Source organism: Canis aureus, chromosome 26, assembly GCF_053574225.1.
Source record: "Canis aureus isolate CA01 chromosome 26, VMU_Caureus_v.1.0, whole genome shotgun sequence".
NCBI lineage: Eukaryota > Metazoa > Chordata > Mammalia > Carnivora > Canidae > Canis > Canis aureus.
This window is the reverse complement of record NC_135636.1, coordinates 28,797,579-28,817,276: the sequence shown is the minus strand read 5'-3', so window position 1 is coordinate 28,817,276 and position 19,698 is coordinate 28,797,579. Positions and strand designations below refer to the sequence as shown.

The 19,698-nt window shown below is 37.1% G+C and overlaps 1 protein-coding gene across 14 annotated transcripts in view; it reads right to left on the bottom strand.

Moving 5' to 3' along the window:
* LOC144298224 (uncharacterized) overlaps positions 1 to 19,698 on the bottom strand; it is a 250,004-nt gene that overhangs the window by 214,587 nt on the left and 15,719 nt on the right. For 7 of the 14 annotated variants that reach the window (XM_077872812.1, XM_077872815.1, XM_077872809.1 and 4 more), the window contains 2 exons: positions 19,481 to 19,631; positions 4,221 to 5,751 (listed from right to left, as the gene is read on the bottom strand). The exons of 1 other annotated variant lie outside the window; for it this stretch is intronic. The gene's annotated coding sequence lies outside the window, so the exon portion shown is untranslated. 6 more of the 14 variants (XM_077872820.1, XM_077872822.1, XM_077872819.1 and 3 more) reach the window with 4 other exon arrangements.

The window sequence follows — 19,698 nt, the reverse complement described above, 5'->3', positions numbered from 1 at the left end:
TTCTCTCTCTCTCTCTCTCTCTCTCTCTCCTTTTAAAGATTTTATCCATTTATTCATGAGAGACACAGAAAGAGAAGCAGGCTCCATGCAGGGAGCCCAATGCGGCATTTGATCCCAGGTCCCCAGGATCATACCCTGGGCCTAAGGCAGGTGCTAAACCACTGAGCCACCCAGTCGTCCCTGTTATGGCATCTTTCAAAAATGAATACGACTTCCCAATGCCTACAACATAAAATGGAAACTTTTTGGTGTGGCATTCAGGATCCTTTATGACCCAACTCCTTCTCCAGCATTATTTCTGGCTACTCCCCTTTGACCATATACTCTAGAACACTAAATGTTTCTTGTCTCTATACCTCTGCCTGTAGCACTCTTATCTCTTTTTCATTTTATTCTCTAAGATTTGGCTCCTTACTGCCCTCACCTCTAGGCTGAAGTTATCCCTCCTTTACTAATGTGAGGTCTTGTGAAGGGAGAGAGGGTATATTTATGTCCCCAAACTCCATCACACTAGTCCATTCACAGGCAGATGTTAATACATATCTGTTGAGGGGCACCTGGGTGGCTCAGTAGATTTGAGTATCTGACTTGATTTTAGCTTGGGTCATGATCTCAGGGTTATGCAATGAACTCCATGTTGGGCTCTGTGCTCAGCAGGGAGCCTACTAGAGATTCTCTCTCTCCCTCTTCCTCTCCCCTCCCCCCTACTTCTCTCAGATCAATCAATCAATCTTAAAAATATATACATATCTGTTAAACTGAATTGAGGATGGGTGGAGAGGAGAGTGGTAGGGAAACACCTCCCCTGCCTTAGTGATCTCCTTACTTCACAGTGAGAAGTCCATTTATCCCTCTGTGTCAAGGCCTCTGGCTGGCAGTTTTCATGTCTATGTCTAATTTCAAAGAAAAGGCTGACACTATGGAATTCAGGACATTGAGAACATGATTCATGAATTCCAGTTGTCTCCACTGTGTCCTTCTCTAGCCTCCATTTCCTTCTTTATGAGGTTCTGACAAGTTCCAATTCTGTCTAAATGTGTGTGTTCCTATCAGGCATAAGTAATTCCTGGAGTATGTAGGGATTCTCTTTCTCTCTCCCCCTGTTCCCATTTCTCCCTATGCATTTTTCTTAATCTCTTCTATCATAGAAAGACTTCCTCTATGCCACCAGGGGAGAAAGGTGCAGCATCTTCAAGCTTACATAATCTCAGTTTTACGTCCCAAAGGGAAAAAAAGATTATCTTTCTTCTGAGAAAAAAAAAAAAACAACCCTATACACAAATATATACAGCAGCTTTGTAATAGCCAGAAACTGGAAAGTATTCAAATGTCTACCAGTATGTGACTACATAAACAAATTGTGGGATATAAATGAAATCTCAGCAATAAAAAAGATTAACTACTTTTATAAATAATAACATGGATGAATCTCAAAACATCATGCTGAACAAAAGGAGCTGGACACAAAAGCATATATTATGTGATTCTATTTAATTAAAACTTTAGAAAAGATCCTAATTTATAGTGAAAGAAATCTATAGTGGCTGCTCCTGAGAAGCGGGCACAAAGAAGTTTTTTGAGGGATCCCTGGATGGCGCAGCGGTTTGGCGCCTGCCTTTGGCCCAGGGCGCGATCCTGGAGACCCGGGATCGAATCCCACATCGGGCTTCCGGTGCATGGAGCCTGCTTCTCCCTCTGCCTATGTCTCTGCCTCTCTCTCTTTCTCTCTCTATGACTATCATAAATAAATAAAAATTTAAAAAAAAAAAGTTTTTTGAGGTAATAGTAAAATTCTATAGATTGAGTAGTGGTAGTTATAGAAGTGTATATATTTGTCAAGTCACCAAGATGTGCACTTTACTGTATAGAAATTATGCCTTGAAAAAGGTGAGATTAAAAAAAAAAAGAAAAAGAAAAAGGTGAGATTAAAAAATATATAAGTGCAGAGCTGCTATGATAATAGTCAAAATGTTGATCTTTCAGTACTAAACCCAAGATTCTTGGACCCCCAACTCCTCTTTAGTCAGACCTCTGACTGTACCTGCAGTCCTGTCCCATTGTGTTCCTCTCCTGTATTACGTTTTGGTATCTCAAATTAATTGCAGTTTCCTATATATTCCAAGCTGTCTTCCCACTTCTGAATCTTTACACATGCAACCCCTCTGTCCCTATTAATTCAGCAGGTGAACAGCTTTTCTCTTAGGGCTCAGGTGCAGCATTACCTGAACTCCCTTTCTAGGTTGCTTTAGGTAGCATGTATCGTTAGGACATCCTTTTCTCTGCACCATACAACAGACACATATTTGTGTGGAATAGTGTGTGGACACTTTCATTTGTTAGTACATGGACTCCTCTTCTAGACTCTGAACTCCAAAGGGGAGGTATGAAGAAGTTTCTTCCATCAAAATAAGTTTAGGGTGTTTGAAATTCTTGTAAAATAGAGACTAAGTTAAAATTTCTTAAATACAGAAATTTCTATACTTTTTCACGTCCTGATTGGGACTATTTGGCCTATGACTGTGATATCAGTGTTTCAGAGGGAATCTATAAGCTGAAACAGTATAGTATAGCAAAATTTTGCATTTCTCTAAAATGTCAAACATTCTCAAAAAGGATGTCAAACATTCTCCTAAACATTTTTTTTTATTACAAAGAACTTTCCTGCCAATTATTAAATCCATATGTATTTCAAGGGAAATTTTTTTTTTCAAGGGAAATTTAATCCCTGTTTGACTCATTCACACTCAATCCATCACAGTTTTATTTTTATTTTTTTAAATTAAAAAAAATTTTTTATGATAGTCACACACACAGAGAGAGAGAGAGAGGCAGAGACATAGGCAGAGGGAGAAGCAGGCTCCATGTACCGGGAGCCCGACGTGGGACTCGATCCCGGGTCTCCAGGATCGCGCCCTGGGCCAAAGGCAGGCGCTAAACCGCTGCGCCACCCAGGGATCCCCCCAGTTTTATTTTTAAGAGCTATTTGATGTTCCAGACACCATTAGAACCTGAATCTGTGTGTCTCTCATGAATAAATAAATAATATCTTAAAAAAAAAAAGTAGAAAAAAAAAAGTAGATTCCATATTTAATTTATAAAGAAAGTAGAGTAAAAGGAATGAGGAACAAAAACTCTTGGTCATACTATTTAAACCTGAACAATGATACAAATACTATAAGCCGGGGATCCCTGGGTGGCGCAGTGGTTTAGCGCCTGCCTTTGGCCCAGGGCGCAATCCTGGAGACCCGGGATCGAATCCCACGTCGGGCTCCCGGTGCATGGAGCCTGCTTCTCCCTCTGCCTATGTCTCTGCCTCTCTCTCTCTCTCTCTGTGTGTGACTATCATTAAAAAAAAAAAAATACTATAAGCCATAGAGGAAGATATTGACAGATTTGGATACAGAAAAAAATTCTGGGTGGAAAAATGTACCTTAATAGCATTTAAAAAATTTTTGTTTAAAGTAGGCTCCATGCCCAACATGCATGGAGCTCAATGGAGGGCTTGAACTCACAACCCTGAGACCAAGACCTGAACTAAGATAAAAAGTTGGATGTTTAACCAACTGAGCCACACAGGCACCCTTAAAAAATTTTAAACTATGGAAAATACCTGCAACATGTATATAGGTAAATGGTTACTGCAATGATCTATAAGAAATTCCCTAAATCCCCAAGAAAAGAAATTGAACCAGGATGCCTGAGTGGCTCATTTGGTTAAGCATTTGCCTTCGGCTTAGGTCATGATCCCAGGGTCTTGGGATCAAGTCCTGCATCGGACTCCTTGCTCAGCTGGGCAGCCTGCCCCTCCCTCTGCCTGCCCCTCTCTCTGACAAATAAATACATATTTTTTTTAAAAAGAGGGGGGCTGGGTGGCTCAGTTGGTTAAGTGCGTGCCTTCCGTTAGGTCATGATCTCAGGGTCCTGGGATTGTGCCCGGAGCTGGGATCCCTGCTCACCGGGGAGCCTGCTTCTCCCCCTCTTTCTGCTGTTCCTCCTGCTTGTACTCTCTATTGCTCTAAGTAAATAAATAAGATCTTTAAAAAAAGAAAGAAAAAGAAATTGAACTTTAAAATTGAAAAACGGGCAAAGGACATGTACAGAAAATTTATAAAGAAATACAAATGGGATGGATAGCTCAGTCAGTAGAGCAAGTAACCCTTGGTCTTGGGGTGTGAGTTCAAGCCCCACGTTGGATGTAAAGATTACATAAGAATAAAATCTTAAAAATTTTTTTTATTAAAAAAAAGAAATAACAAATGACCAGTAAATTTGTCAAAAATCCCCCACAAACAGATGCTCAACTTCATTGACAAATAAACTTAATAGAATAGGACATCAGTTTTTACCTATTATGATGGCAAAATTTTAAATAATTAGTGATACCCAGTGTTGCTGGATTTGTGGGGAAAGATGATAGGAATATAAGCTGATTCAAGTGTTAATGGGAAGGTAAGCTGATTCAACCTTTGTAGAAGGCAATTTGGCAATAACTTATCAAATTTTAAATGTCATATATTTTGACCCATCAATTCTACTTCTTTATTTCAATGAAGTAATCAGATAAGTCCATAATAATACATGAATCTGGATGTTCACTACATTGTTATTCATAATTCCAAAAAACCCAGAAACTTAGATGTCCATTAAAATATGACTGGCTACAGGGTGTAATCCTGGGGTCCTGGGATCGAGTCCCACATCAGGCTCCCTGCATGGAGCCTGCTTCTCCCCCTCTGCCTATGTCTCTGCCTCTCTCTCTCTGTCTCTCTCTCTGTGTCTCTCATGAATAAATAAATAAAATATTTAAAAAATATATATGACTGGCTAAGAGTCAGGTTTTTTTTTGTTTATTCATTTGTTTTTAGATCCCACATATAAGTGAAATCACTTATTTCACTTAGCATAATGTCCTCTAGGCCACCCATATTGTCACAAATGGCAAGATGTCATTCTTTTTATGACCAAGTAATATTCCATTGTATGTGTATATATATATATACACACACACATATTCTTCTTTATTCATTCATCTATTGATGGACATTTGGGATGCTTCCATATCTTGGCTATTGTAAGCAATGCTGCAACAAACATAGGGGTGCATATATCTTTTTGAATTAGTAGTTTTGGCTTATTTGGATAAATACCCAGTAGCAGAATTGCTGGATCATGTGACATTTCTATTTTTAATTTTTTGAGGACCCTATATACTCTTTTCCACAGTGATTGCACCAATTTCCATTTCCACCAACAGTACAAGAGGACTCCCTTTTCTCCACATCTTTGTCAATATTTGTTATTTTTTTTAATATATTAGCCACTTTGAGTTAAGGTTATATTTCATGGTGGTTGTGATTTGTACTTTCCTGATGATAAGTGGTGTTGAGCATCTTTTCATCTGTCTGTTGGCTATTGGTATGTCTTCTTTGGAAAAATGTTTACCCAGGTCCTCTGCCTATTTTTTTTTCCTCTGCCCATTTTAAATCAAATTATTTGTTTGTTTGGTGTTGAGAACAAACTGGTGGTTGCCAGAGGAGAGGTAGGTGGGATGATGGGTGAAATAGGTGAAGAAGATTAAGAGGTATAAATTTCCAGGGATCCCTGGGTGGCGCAGCGGTTTGGCGCCTGCCTTTGGCCCAGGGCGCAATCCTGGAAACCCGGGATCGAATCCCACGTTGGGCTCCCGGTGCATGGAGCCTGCTTCTCCCTCTGCCTGTGTCTCTGCCTCTCTCTCTCTCTCTCACTGTGTGCCTGTCATTAAAAAAAAAAAAAAAAAGAGGTATAAATTTCTAGTTATAAAATAAGTAAGTCATAGAGATGAAAAGCATAGCATGGGGAATATAATCAAGAACATTGTAATAACACTGTATGGTGACTACACTTATGGTGAGCACTGAGTAATGTACAGGACTGTTTAATCAATATGTTGTATATCTGAAACTAATATACCATTGTATGCTAATTATACTTCAATTTAAAAAAAATCTCAGAATTGAATTGAAAGTTGTAGTGAACTCTAAAATTAAGTTTAAATGAGAGCAAGTGAAATGAAGCATAAAATATGATTACAAAGTATCCTTGCAAACTAAATATTTATTTTTAATTAAATGTTTTCTGTTGAGTTAAAAAGAAAAGGATTAAGTAAACTACAATATACCCACACAATGACATAGAGAGTGGCCACAGAGTCTAGAAACAGATTTATAAAAAAAATCAGACACTTACCCCCTTGGTTACTTCTAGTTTAACAACAGAGAGGACACTCATTTGGTGAAACCGATGACACAATTAACTGAGGCAACATGCTTCATATGCATATGTAGGGATTGATGGAAATACTGCATTTATGAACCATGTTCATTGCAGTTTATACAGCTCACTGAACTGTGTACCTTGCTAATGAAAGACAACACACTGAATGAATCCTGTTATGATACTGTAATATATAAAAAATTAATCGTTATGTGCATTTGCCTATTTTCCAGAATTTAAAAAAATATTTATTTATTTATGAGAGACAGAGAGAGAGAGAGAGAGAGAGAGAGAGGCAGGGAGATAGGCAAAGGGAGAAGCAGACTCCTCACAGGGAGCCTGATGTCGGACTCGATCCCTGATCCCAGGATCATGCCCTGAGCTGAAAGCAGGCACTCAACCTCTGAGCCACACAGGCATCCCTATTTTTCCAGAATTTATAGCCCTTCTTTATTATGCAGTTTTAATAATAAGAAGAAAGATCTGTTAGTACTGACATAGAAAAACTACAATTTATTAATGGAAAAAATTATACAGTAGAATGCATATTATGATGCCTGTTTTATAAAAACGTGTGTGTGTGTGTGTGTTTGTAGATGCATAATAAAAATTCTGGAGGGCTTTCGTATTTTATTTCCAAATTGTTTCATTTTTATGAGCCTTTATTTCCTTTTAACCAGAAAACCAATAAAAATTTCCATTCTGAAAAACTTGAACAAACAATAGCCAAAGCCATGCTTGAGGTTGAGAGTTTTCAATGTCTGTAAACCAGCCATTGCTTTCCTTATTCCAAGCTGTCTCTGTGTGAATGCTGGGACTAGGCAGAAAGGAATAAGGTATTAGTGAAAAATCCTGAAAGTGAGGATGAAGGACTCCAGGTCTTGAGATAGGAAAAGAGAGGAGTAGCTCTCTTTTTAAAACTGAGTAGTAGAGTCAGGATATAAAAAACTTAGATCTACCTGGAGGGAAGGTAAGGTTACCAGGGTATTGGATCCCATTTTTTCACCTCTCTCTCTGACCTTTAATAGTATACAACCCCAATGAAGGGTAGAGGAGATACTGGTAGTATGAATTCTTCACCTTCCTTTCACTTTTCAGAGCCAGACTCAGGACTAATCAAGCATAAGTGAAAGGAATAAGAGAGCAGTGTATTTCTGTGGGCCCTAGCCAGTGATCATCTCAACTAATGCTGTATAGTCTTCAAGGCTCTCATCCTAGAATCCAGGTCTGTAGAAACTTTTTCAACCTGTCACACTGGGAATACATAAGGTTTACTTACTATCCCTAGATTACCCCTTGTCAGAGGGTTAGGTTTTATTACTGTCATTCTTTCCAGATTCCATTTGCAATTTCAGAGCTTAGGATTTCGTATGTTTGTTTTTTATATAATTGCCTGTCTATCTTCCTAACTTCTCCCTGTACCTTCCTGAGCAACTTCTCCAGTGTTTTTGGTCCTCTACTTGTCCACCACAAATGTAGTCAATATGAGGTCTGTTATTAAATAGAGATATAATTTCTATAACATGATCAGTTGTTTCTATATACCTCCATATCACATATAAAGAAATTTAAGATTATTGATACATTCAACAATACATAAAACTGCAATCACATTATAGATCCAATTAGGTATTGAAAGGGCCTGGTATATTATAGGCCCATATTAAAGGTTAGCTTCCTTCTAAAGAGACATCTAAAATATATATTGCTAACTCTAAAAGGAAACGTTGCAATCTTGATATTGCCAAAGATTTCTGAAGACATAAAAGCACTAACTATAAGAGAAAAAATTGATAAATTGGACTTTATAAAAGGATAAAACTTTCTGCTTTCCAAAAGATACACTTAAAAAAGTGAAAGGCAAGCTAGAGACTGGAAGAAGGTATCTGCAACACATATATTTCACAAATGACTTCTATCTAGAACACATTACAAAAACTTTTACACCTCAATTTTAAGAAGATGGACAAAACAACTGAATAGACATTTCACAACATAAAATATATGAATGGCCAAAAGAACATAAGAAAAGATACTCAACTAATACTCTATTAGCCAATAGGAAAATATAAATTAAAACCACAATGACATATCATTTCACACTCACTAGAATATCTAAAACTAAAACAATGCAATACCATACAGATGGCCAGAATGCCAGGAAGTCAATCTGAGAAATAACAACAGTGTAAGAAAACCACTGATGTGAAAGATGAGGAAAAGGCAATGGTTTAGCTGCAATCTAGAGACTAGGTTTGAACAATAAAAGTAAAAAGGCTTGTTTGGGACTAAGGAAGGATCAAAAGCAAGAAGAGTGGACTGTGACAATCCTCTAACTTCAGGAATTAGAGGGGGGAAGGGAGTAGGAAGTAGGTATCAGATCCCAGACTTAAAATATCCCTTTATTTGCTGATTTTGGAATTTACTGGACAACAGAATAGTGAAAAGAGAGCAAATATGCATAGGTGATAAGATTTATTCCTTGTTTCAGATATTTGTCTAATAAACAGGCAGAGGATTGGATTTTAATATTTTGGCTACTGTGGTAGGTTATTACTGTTCACCAGTCAGTCTCTCCTCCTACTGTATCCCTCTCTGCAGGATTATACATTCTGCCTGTTGAACACAGAGGGGGCTACATATGAGTTATCTACTGCTGTATGACAAATTACTCCAAAATGTAGCAGTTAAAAACAATAGATATTTATTGTCTCACAGTTTCTGTGGGTCAAGAATTTGGGAGTAGTTTAGCTCGTGGAGTTGCAGTCAAAAGATTTTCTAGGGCTGCAATCTGAAAGCTCAATTGGAGCAGGAAGATCTTCTTCTGAGAGGGCTTATTCACATGGCTGTTGGCAGGAGATCTCTGATCCTCACTGACTGTTGGTGAAGGGCCTATGTCTCTCCCCATATGGGTCTAACTGCTGGGTTACTTGAGTGTCTCATGACATGGCAGCTGGTTTCCTCTAGAGTGAGTAAACCAGGAAAGAGATCAAGGGAGAAGCTGCACACTGCCTTTTATGACTCTATCTGAGAAGGAACATATTGTTACTTCTGCCATTATGTGTTAGAATCAAGTGACTAAGTCTAGCACTCAAGGGGAGAGGAATTGGGCTCTACTTTCTGAGGGAGGACTGACTTCCTTCCTTCCTTCCCTCCTCCCCTCCCCTCCCCTCCCGTCCCCTCCCCTCCCTTCCTTCCTTCCTCTTTCTTTTTCTTTCTTTCTAAAGATTTTATTTATTCATGAGAGACACACAGAGAGAGGCAGAGACATAGGAAGAGGAAGAAGCAGGCTCCCTGTGGGGCGCTCGATGTGAGACTCAATCCCAGGACTCTAGGATCATGACCTGAGCCAAAGGCAGATGCTCAACCCCTGAGCCACCCAGGTGCCCCTCTGAGGGAGGAATTTCAAAGAGTTTGTGGACATATTTTGAAAACCACCATACCTTCTGATTTGCCTTTGCTGAAGGTACCAGGTCACTTTTTCTACTGCTCTGTATATATTAAACAAGAGCTGAAGTAGAAGACAGAACATAATGTCCAGTATTCCTGCTGACCCAACTCAATTATGATCCTCAGTGTTAGTTTCACTTCCTGCATTCTCTGAATCTCTACTTGTACAAAAGCATTATATCATACTATTATTTATGAACGTTAGATGAGATATAGCCATGTGAAGATGATATAAATCAAAATACATAAGTTCAATCATAGAGTGGTCTTTAAGGTGTATAAAATTAAGATTTATCTAGTAATATCCCAGGGCACGACACAAAGTATTATACATAAATCATACTATACTAACTTCAAATGTCCCTAATAGATATGCATACATATATTAGTATGGCTGGTCTGGCTCTGTTTTGGTTACTATTTGCATAAAACGGCTCTTTTCATCCTTTCACTGTATTTGGGTCTAATGTGAGTCTCTTATGGAAAGAATATAGATGAATCATTTTTAAAATAAATTCTACCAGTCTCTACCTTCTTATTGGAGTATTTTGTTCATGTACACTTACAGTAATTACTGATAATCTGTGGTGAGGATAGCATAACATATAGTTATCAAACCACTGTTGTATATCTGAAAATAATGTAACATTGTGTGTCAACTATACTTCAATTAAAAAAGAAATTTAGGGATGCCTGGGTGGCTCAGCAGTTGAGTGCCTATCTTTGGTCCAGGGCATGATCCTGGAATCCTGGGATCAAGTCCCACATCGGGCTCCCTGCATGGAACCTGCTTCTCCCTCTGCCTGTGTCTCTGTCTCTCTCTGTGTATCTCTCATGAATAAATAAATAAAATCTTTTATAAAAAAGAGAGAAATTTAAAAATCATAATTAATGATTTAAAAAAGAAGAAAACCAACACATCATATGATTTGCTCTAATAAAATTGGTAGCATGTATGAGTTCTGGGTAGAAGCTTTAAGAGCTTGTGAGTCCTGGAGTAAATATGGTATAGAACAAAGCTGCAGCCAGTTCACGGTATTGGGGTGAGAAATAAATCTTGCTACTGTGAATCATTAAAATTTGGGTGTTGTTTGTCATCACAGCCCAGCCCATCATAACCCAGCCCATAATGATTAATACACTCACTTTTTATTGACCACTGCCAAGTATATTAGGCATAGTACAAAGTACTTAACAGGTAGTAAGTATCCCATTCAATATTTGAAACAATGATAGGTATTATTATCCTCACTGTATAGAAGGTATAGAGATATCAGAGTGGCCTTTTCCCCATATTCCCCTTCATTTCTCCAAATCTTTAATCTATGTAGAAAGTTTCTTTGGAGTTCAAAATAAACAAACAAACCCCCCCAGAACCTACCAGATTCAGAAAGTGTCAAGGTTGGAAGAGATATTATAGATCATTTAATAAAAGTATCCTTTAAGAATCTTGAGTTCAACATCTTTCCTAATCGTGCAGCTTCTGATTGAAACACCACCTATGATAAGAATTTATTACCTAGGACGACAGTCTACTCTATCTTTGTACTATTGAGATTATGGAAAAATTCTTCTTTACATTCAGCTAATCCTGATTCATTGTAAATTTTACCCACTGGTCCTCATCTTGGGGACACATAGACTAAGTCTAAATTCTTTTCTATTTGATTGTCTTTCAGATACTTAGAGACAATTTCACATTATCTTTGGTCTCTCTTTAATCACCCATATCCCATCAAAGTCACAAAATATTTGTTTTTATTGCTCTAAAATTCTAATAATGGTTTTTTGTGCATTTTCTCTTACATGACATTTGCACATTTTATTTATTTATTTATTTATTTATTTATTTATTTATTTATTTATTTATTTATTTGAGAGAGAGAGCATGTACAAGGGGAAAGGCAGAGGGGGAAGGAGAGAATCCCACACAGACTCTGTGCTAAGCACAGAGCCTGATGAGGGGCTCAATCTCATGACCCTGAGATCATGACCTGACCTGAAACTAAGAGATGCTTAACCAACTGAGCCACCCACGTGCCCCACATTTCTGTATTTTAACAAACACCTTGATTCCAGATAGTCAAACTAATGGTGGGAATTTTAGAATACAAGGGAGATAAGTGAAGAAGATATTATATGCCACTGTGGAAGAAACAAAATTGTTGCAGCCTGGTATTCCCAATCATTCTTGGGAAGTATGCAATAAAAGTTTATAAACTTCTTCCTAAGCTTCATGTGGTAAGTTTTAATGAAATGAAATCTCTTTTTATTCAATAAAACAATGTTTAAATGTTTTAACTGGCCAATAAAGAAACATTAAAGGCAAAACTTTTTTTCCTTAGCCTAACAGGAACAGGATCTGCTATTTCTCCAAAAACAAATGTGTTAAACTGCCTGCAAAAGAAACAAAAGGAAAGAGAAAGCTGTATTCTGTTCACTGACACCCTTAAAAATGATGTTTAGAACAATACTTATGGCCTTATTTGGGGTTATATCAAGGAACAAAGCAAGGAAAAACAACATAAAAATGAAGTCAATGTGGTAGCATAAAAAGAAGAAATGATTAGGAGACTGCAGAACAGGAATCTAGTTTCACCTTTGCCACTACTTAGGTGACATGCACAAACTGCTTCACTTCTTGGACCTCAATTTCTTTATCTGTAAAATGTTGGAACTGGAATAGATGGCTTAGAAAGTCTATTGGCTTTTTTTCATAATAAGTTTAAGGTTTTTTTTTTTAAGTTTTATTTATTTAAGTAACCTCCACACCCAACATGGACCTCAAACTCACGACCGACCCCAAGATCAGGAGTCACATGCTCTTCCAACTGAGCCATCCAGGTGCCTCATAAATAAGTTTAATTTTAACACAAAGAGGTATATAGTGTTTTCTAGTACAGAGGAATGGAACCAGTGGCATACTAGTAAATGTTTGCTAATAATATAAATCTTTAACAATAATTGGCTCTTTAGGGGGAAAAAGTGCTCTATTTCCCCCCAACAAAACACTGGTGTAAATAGTTCGATTTTCAAGCTACCAACTATTGAACAGCCTCTAGCAAAATTTCTGAAAATTTAACAATTAGCACTCCAAAGCCTATATAAGAGCAAGCTCCAGCACGCCAGCGGATAGGACTCCATTCATTCATTTGTCCATTCCATTCATTCAACAAACACTTCCTGAGCATTTATTAAGTACAGGCATTAAATTTAATGGAATACACAAAGATGTGTAAAATTTGGTTCTTGTCTTAGAGGTTTAGATTCTAGTAAATAGGAAATGAATGCAGATAACTCTAATGTTAGGAAGAACATGACAAATAATATAAAGAAGGCAGACATAAGTAAAGTTACTATAAAGTTTCAGAGAAGAAAGAGACTATTGCTTTCTGAGACTACTGGGTAGGGTAGAAGGGACCTTGCAGAAGGAAAACAGATTTCTCAAAAAGAATAGGTCTACTTAAAGATATATTTTAAAAAATTAAAAATATATTTTTGAGAGATTATTTTTCATTTTCGAGAGAGAGAGAGAGAGAGTGCACACATGTGCATGGGGGGAGAGGGAGAGAGAATCTCCAGGAGACTTTCCACTAAGCTTGGAGCCCAATAAGGGGCTCAGTCTCACGACCCTGAGATCACGACCTGAGCCGAAATTAAGAGTCAGAGGCTTAAGCCAACTGAGCCACCCAGGTGCCCCAAAGATACTTTTTGTTTAGAAGGGTTATCTAATAGGAAAGAAGTAGCAATGTATGTTGAGAAAGTAGGAACCTAAAAAGAAATACTTAGAGGAAGCTAGAAACAAAGAGGCCAAGAAGTGATTATATAGGTGGAAGAATAAAGAAAGCCACCAAATCAGATGGCTCCAACAAGAAGAACAATCTTCAAATGGAAAGAGTATCATACCACTCTGAGGAAACTGAAGTACAAGTTAGGAAAGAAGATAGTAAGAAAGCCTTGGGTCATTTCTAAGGAGCACAATTCCTCTAGTTTAGAATTTCATTCCAAAGTTCTTAAAAATTTTACCAGTGAGAATGTAGAATTTACTGCCAGTAATCACTGGGAATCAAGGACAATAAGGAATCTAGAAAAATGTAAAGGTGGCCTAAACTATTATACATAGGGAAAAAGCGATTTCTAGAAATGACAGCCCAGTTAGTGACTTTAATTCTTTGCAATATTCTAAAATTAAACAGATGATTTGTGAATACTTGGAGGAAGGTAACAGAGAAATGAGCATGAGTTAATTAAAACAAATCATACCAAATGAATTACATTTCTTTCATGGATATGGCTAGCAAACAGATAAAGCACATCCTCCCTTAGTTATGTATGATGTAGCCTGATTTCAAGTTTTTATTTGACAGATTATCTCATGGTGACAATGGTGATACAAAGGAGAAATAGGTATTACTTGAGAAGTACACTTAGTCAAATTTGCAACTGCCTAAATAAAAGGACCATGTGACCTGGACAAAAGTCTATAATAATGGACCACACTTGACCTTGTCCCTTCAACATTTTTATCAACAAATTTTAAATTTCCAAAGGTGATCTAAAGTTCTAATACTCTAGGCATTGTTGAACACATTGAGTCTCACTCTGTTTATACTTTTCCAGATCATAAAAAGTCTTTTTATATATCCCTCATCAGGGTTCATCTTTCCATGCCATAGTTTTATTTGTATAGATGTTTCATAAATTCTTCTGTTAATACTTGTAAGAACTGGATAGATGTAAGAATAAGAATTAAGTTTTTTTTTTTTTTTTTTTTTAAGAATAAGAATTAAGTTTACCAAATCTGTGGAGTATTCCTGTGTTTTAGATAAAATCTTTTTAAAATTAAATTTATTTTTAATTTTAAAATTTTAATTTAAGTCAATTAATTAACATAATAGCATATTATTAGTTTCAGAGATAGAGTTCAGTGATTCATCAGCTGTATATAATACCCAGTGCTCATTCCATCACATGCCCTCTTTAATGCTCATCACTCAGTTCCTCATCCCCCACCCTCCTCCCCTCCAGTGACCCTTGATTTGTTTCCTATGATTCCAAGTTTCTTATGGTTGGATAAAAGCTTTCTTTTTTTTTTTTTTTAAACATGTTATTTTTTTTTAATTTTTTAAATTTATTTATGATAGAGAGAGAGAGAGAGAGAGAGAGGCAGAGACACAGGCAGAGGGAGAAGCAGGCTCCATGCATCGGGAGCCCGACGTGGGATTCGATCCCGGGTCTCCAGGATTGCGCCCTGGGCCAAAGGCAGGCGCCAAACCGCTGCACCACCCAGGGATCCCCGGATAAAAGCTTTCTTATAAAAATGCAAATCATTAAGGAACTCTTTCTTTGGAAAAAAACAGATTATTGGTTTTGCTTTATTGTTTAGCTCCAATTTAAGCCTAAATTTAACAATGAAAATGGATTTTTCCTGGAGCATATGGAACTTTCTGTCCTTTCTAAATAGGAAATTACAGGAACATTTAATGACAAACATTTTCCTCACAATACCAGCCAACAAACCTGTGGAAACACTGATTTGTTGCCTATTATGCCTATTAGAAGCAGAGAACAGGGACACCTGGGTGGCTCAGCAGTTGAGCATCTGCCTTTGGCTCAGGGCATAATCCCTGAGTCCTGGGATCGAGTCCCACATTGGGCTTCCTTCATGGAGCCTGCTTCTCCCTCTACCTTTGTCTCTGCCTCTCTCTGTGTCTCTCATGGATAAATAAATAAAACCTTTACCAAAAAAAAAAAAAAGAAGCAGAGAACAGTAATAATAGGATATGGGGAAATTTCAGAGACAAAGATATATAGTTGACTTTTGAACAACACAGTTTGAACTGTGTGGGTCCACTGACACATGAATTTTTTTCAATAAACATGCTGGAAAAATTTTTTGATATTTTTGACAATTTGAAAAAACTTGTAGATGAACCATGTAGCCTAAAAATATTTTTAAAAAATTAAAAAGTATGACATGGGGCAGCATGGGTGTCTCAGCGGTTTAGCGTCGCCTTCAGGCCAGGGCATGATCCTGGAGACCTGGAATCGAGTCCCACATCAGGCTCCCTGCATGGAGCCTGCTTCTCCCTCTGCCTGTGTCTCTGCCTTTCTCTCTCTTTCTGTGTCTCTCATGAATAAATAAATAAAATATTAAATAAATAAATAAAAATTATGTCATAAATGTACAAAATATATGCAGATATTAGTCTATTTTACCATTTACTACCATAAAATATACATAAATCTTTTATAAAAAGTTAAAATTTATCAAAACTTACACACATACAGACTATACATGCTATCCACAGTCAAGAAATGTAAGCAAACATAAAGTTGCAGTATTATAACACCATAAAATTAACTGTAGTACATACTGTACTGCTATAATAGTTTTGTAGCCATCTCCTGTTGATATTCAATAACTCAAGTGTTGCAAGGATCCACTTAAAATGCCAGATGATGCTAATCAACTCTGCATGCACAGTTCATCTCTCTAGTAAATAAAGAGTGATCTCTCACAGCTCTTGTGTATTTTTCACTGTGTTTAGTGCAATACTGTAAACTTTTTGAGTAACACCATAGGACCCATACAAAGTGCCACTAGTGATGCTGGAAGTGCTCCCAAGAAGCAGAGAAAAGTCATGACATTATAAGAAAAGTTGAATTGCTTAATACATGCCATAGACTGAAGTCTGCAGCTACAGTTGCTACCATTTCAAGAAAAATGAATTCAGTATAAAGATATTGTAAAAAAAGAAAAGGAAATTTGTTATGCCAGCAGTTATGCCAGCAGGCATGAAAGTCTTATGCTTTTTGCAAAATATCTTTTTTAAAAAAGATTGAATCTATTTATTTGAGAGAGAAAGAGGGCATGAGCTGGAGGGAGAGGGAGAGAGAATCTGAAGCAGACTACATGAAGAGCACAGAGCCCAACAGGGGGCTTGATCCCATGACCTTGAAATCATGACCTGAATCAAAACCAAGTTGGCTGCTTAACCAACTGAGCCATCCAGGTGTCCTGAAAAAATATCTTTTCATCTTGTATTGAAAATGTAGTTTTGGGCAGCCCGGGTGGCTCAGTGGTTTAGCGCCGCCTTCAGCCCAGGGTGTAATCCTAGAGACCCAGGATCGAGTCCCACATCAGGCTCCCTGTGTGGAGCCTGCTTCTCTCTCTGTGTCTTCATGAATAAATAAATAAAATCTATAAAAAAGAAAAGAATAAACTACTTAAAAAAAGAAAATATAGTTTTATGTGGGTACAGGATTGCTAGAAGAAAGGCACTTATCTATAGACTCTGATCTGAGAAAAAGCAAAGTCATTATATGACAATTTAAAGCAAAAGGAAGCTGAAGAATCTAAAGCTGGAGAATTCAATGTCAGTAAAGGATGGTTTGATAATTTTAGAAAGAGATTTGGCCTAAAAAATGTCAAGATAACAGGAAAAGCAGCTTCTGCTGACCAAGAAACAGCAGACAAGTTCCCAGATACCATTAAGAAAATCATTGAGGAGAAAGGATATCTGCCATATCAGGTTAATGAAAATGCTCTATTCTGGGGACAGAAATACCACAAAGAACATTTATTAGTAAGGAAAAGAAGTGAGCACCAGTATTTAAGGCAGGAAGGAGTAGATTAATTCTACTGTTTTGTGCAAACACAAGTGGGTTTATGATGAGGACTGCCCTTATCTATAAAGTTGCTAGTCTGCAATCCTTGAAGGGAAAAGATAAAGAACATTGTCAGTCTTCTGGTTATACAATAAGAGGGCCTAGGCAACAAGAACCCTTTCTCTGAATTGGTTCCATCAATGCTTTGTCCCTAAAGTCAGGAAGTACCTTGCTACTAAGGGACTGCCTTTTAAGGTTCTTTCATTTATTTATTTATTTATTTATTTATTTATTTATTTATTTATTTATTTATTATTTATTTTTTTGCCTTTTAAGGTTCTTTTGAAATTGAACAATAATGCTGGCCACCCAGAATCCCATGAGTTCAACACCCGAGGCCTTGAAGTATTCTACTTGCCCCTTAATACAACATCTCTAATTCAGCCTCTAGATCAGAAAGTCATAAGGACTTTTAAGGCTCATTACACACAGTACTCTATAGAAAGTATTGTCAACAGTATGAAAGAGAACCCCAATAAAAAGAACATCATGAAAGTCTGAAGAATTACACCACTGAAGATGCCACTGTTGTTATAGAAAAAGCCATGAAAGTCATTAAAGCCCCAAAGAATAAATTCCTGCTAGAGAAAACTGTGTCCAGGTGTTGTGTGTGACTTCAAAGGTCAAGGAAATCATGAAAGAGATCGTGAATATGGCAAAAAAGGTGGGGGGTTTCAAGAAACGAATCTTGGAGAAATTCAAGAGTTAACAGATACCACCCCAGAGGAATTAACGGAGACAACTTGATGGAGATGAGTCCTTCTGTACCTGTATCAGACAATGAGGAAGAAGATGTAGAGTAAGCAGTGCCTAACACCAAATTGACATTAGACAATATGGCAGAAGGGTTCTGATTATTCATGACTGCTTTCAACTTCTTTTATGACGTGGGCCCTTCTATGATATGGGCACTGAAATCAAAGCAAAGGAGGAAGAATTGGTACCATATAGAAACATTTTTCAGAAAAATGGAAAAGCAAAAAAGTCAAGATAGAAATTACAATGTAGTTCCATAAAGTTACACCAAGTGTGCCTGCCTCTCCTGCCTCCCCTTCCATCTCCTCTACCACTTCCACCTCTGCCACTCCTGATACAGCAAAACCAATTCTTCCTCTCCTTCCTCCTCTTTAGCCTATTCAACATGAAGACAATGAGGATGAATACCTTTATGATGGTCTACTTCCACTTAATAAATAGTAAATAATCATCCTGCTGTGCAGTTAATAAACTCATCCGGTATGTATGTATGTGTCTTTGTGTGAACATATAACTGCAGATAAGAACTGTGAGATGTTTTTGTGTCATCATCATTATTGGCTAAGTCATCATGTAGGTTATCATGTGCAAGATTTGTATGGAAGTAGATAGCCTATCCTTACACAGGCATGAAGTAAGTGATATTTAATATAAAATTAATAATATGTTTGTTTTCTTATCATAATTTTGCTTTCAAAAAATTGTATTACTGAACAGTATGCCTCTCTTGCTCACAATTGCGTGTCAGCCTGTCATGGTAAGTGACAGCCTAACTTACCTGTCAGGTAAGTTTTTTTTAAAACAATATTTCTTAAAAAATAAAAAAAAAAAAGAAAAGAAAAAAAAACAACAACAATTTTTCTAATACCTTATTGTGAATACGACTGTAATACTGCATGCTATATAAAATTTTAAAAATTTATGGGGAGCCTGAGTGGCTCAATTGGCTAAGCATCCAACTCAGGTCATGATCAGGTAATGATTTCAGGTTGAGAGATCGAGCCCTGCCTCAGGTTCCGCACTGGGCATGGAGCCTGCCTAAGATTATCTCTCTCCCTCTCCCCGCCCCCCCTAAAAAAAAGAAAAAAAATTATAACAATTTATTCATTAGTATATAGACTAGGTTACCATGAAGCAATCATATTGTTGCTTCTTCATTATCAACGCATGAATTGTTATACTTGTAAATAAATATGAATTTTTCACATTATCTTTTCATTTTGATGTCTAGTGTTACTAATACATATAACATCTACAGTGTATAAGACAATATTGATGTAGGTACTGACAGATGACATCTTATAAACAGACAACATAAGCTACAGTATAAAAAAATACAGTATAGAGGCACCTAGGTGGCTCAGTTGGTTAAGCACCTGACTTTCGATTTTGACTCAGTCATGATTTCAGGGTTATGAGGTCAAGCCCGGTGTTAGGCTCCATGCCCAGCATGGAGCCTGCTTAAGATTCTCGATCTTCCTCTGCTCCACTCCTCTCCCTCTCTGAAAAAAAAAATACAGTATAGTACTATAAATGTATTTTTTCTTATGATCTTCTTAGTAACATTTT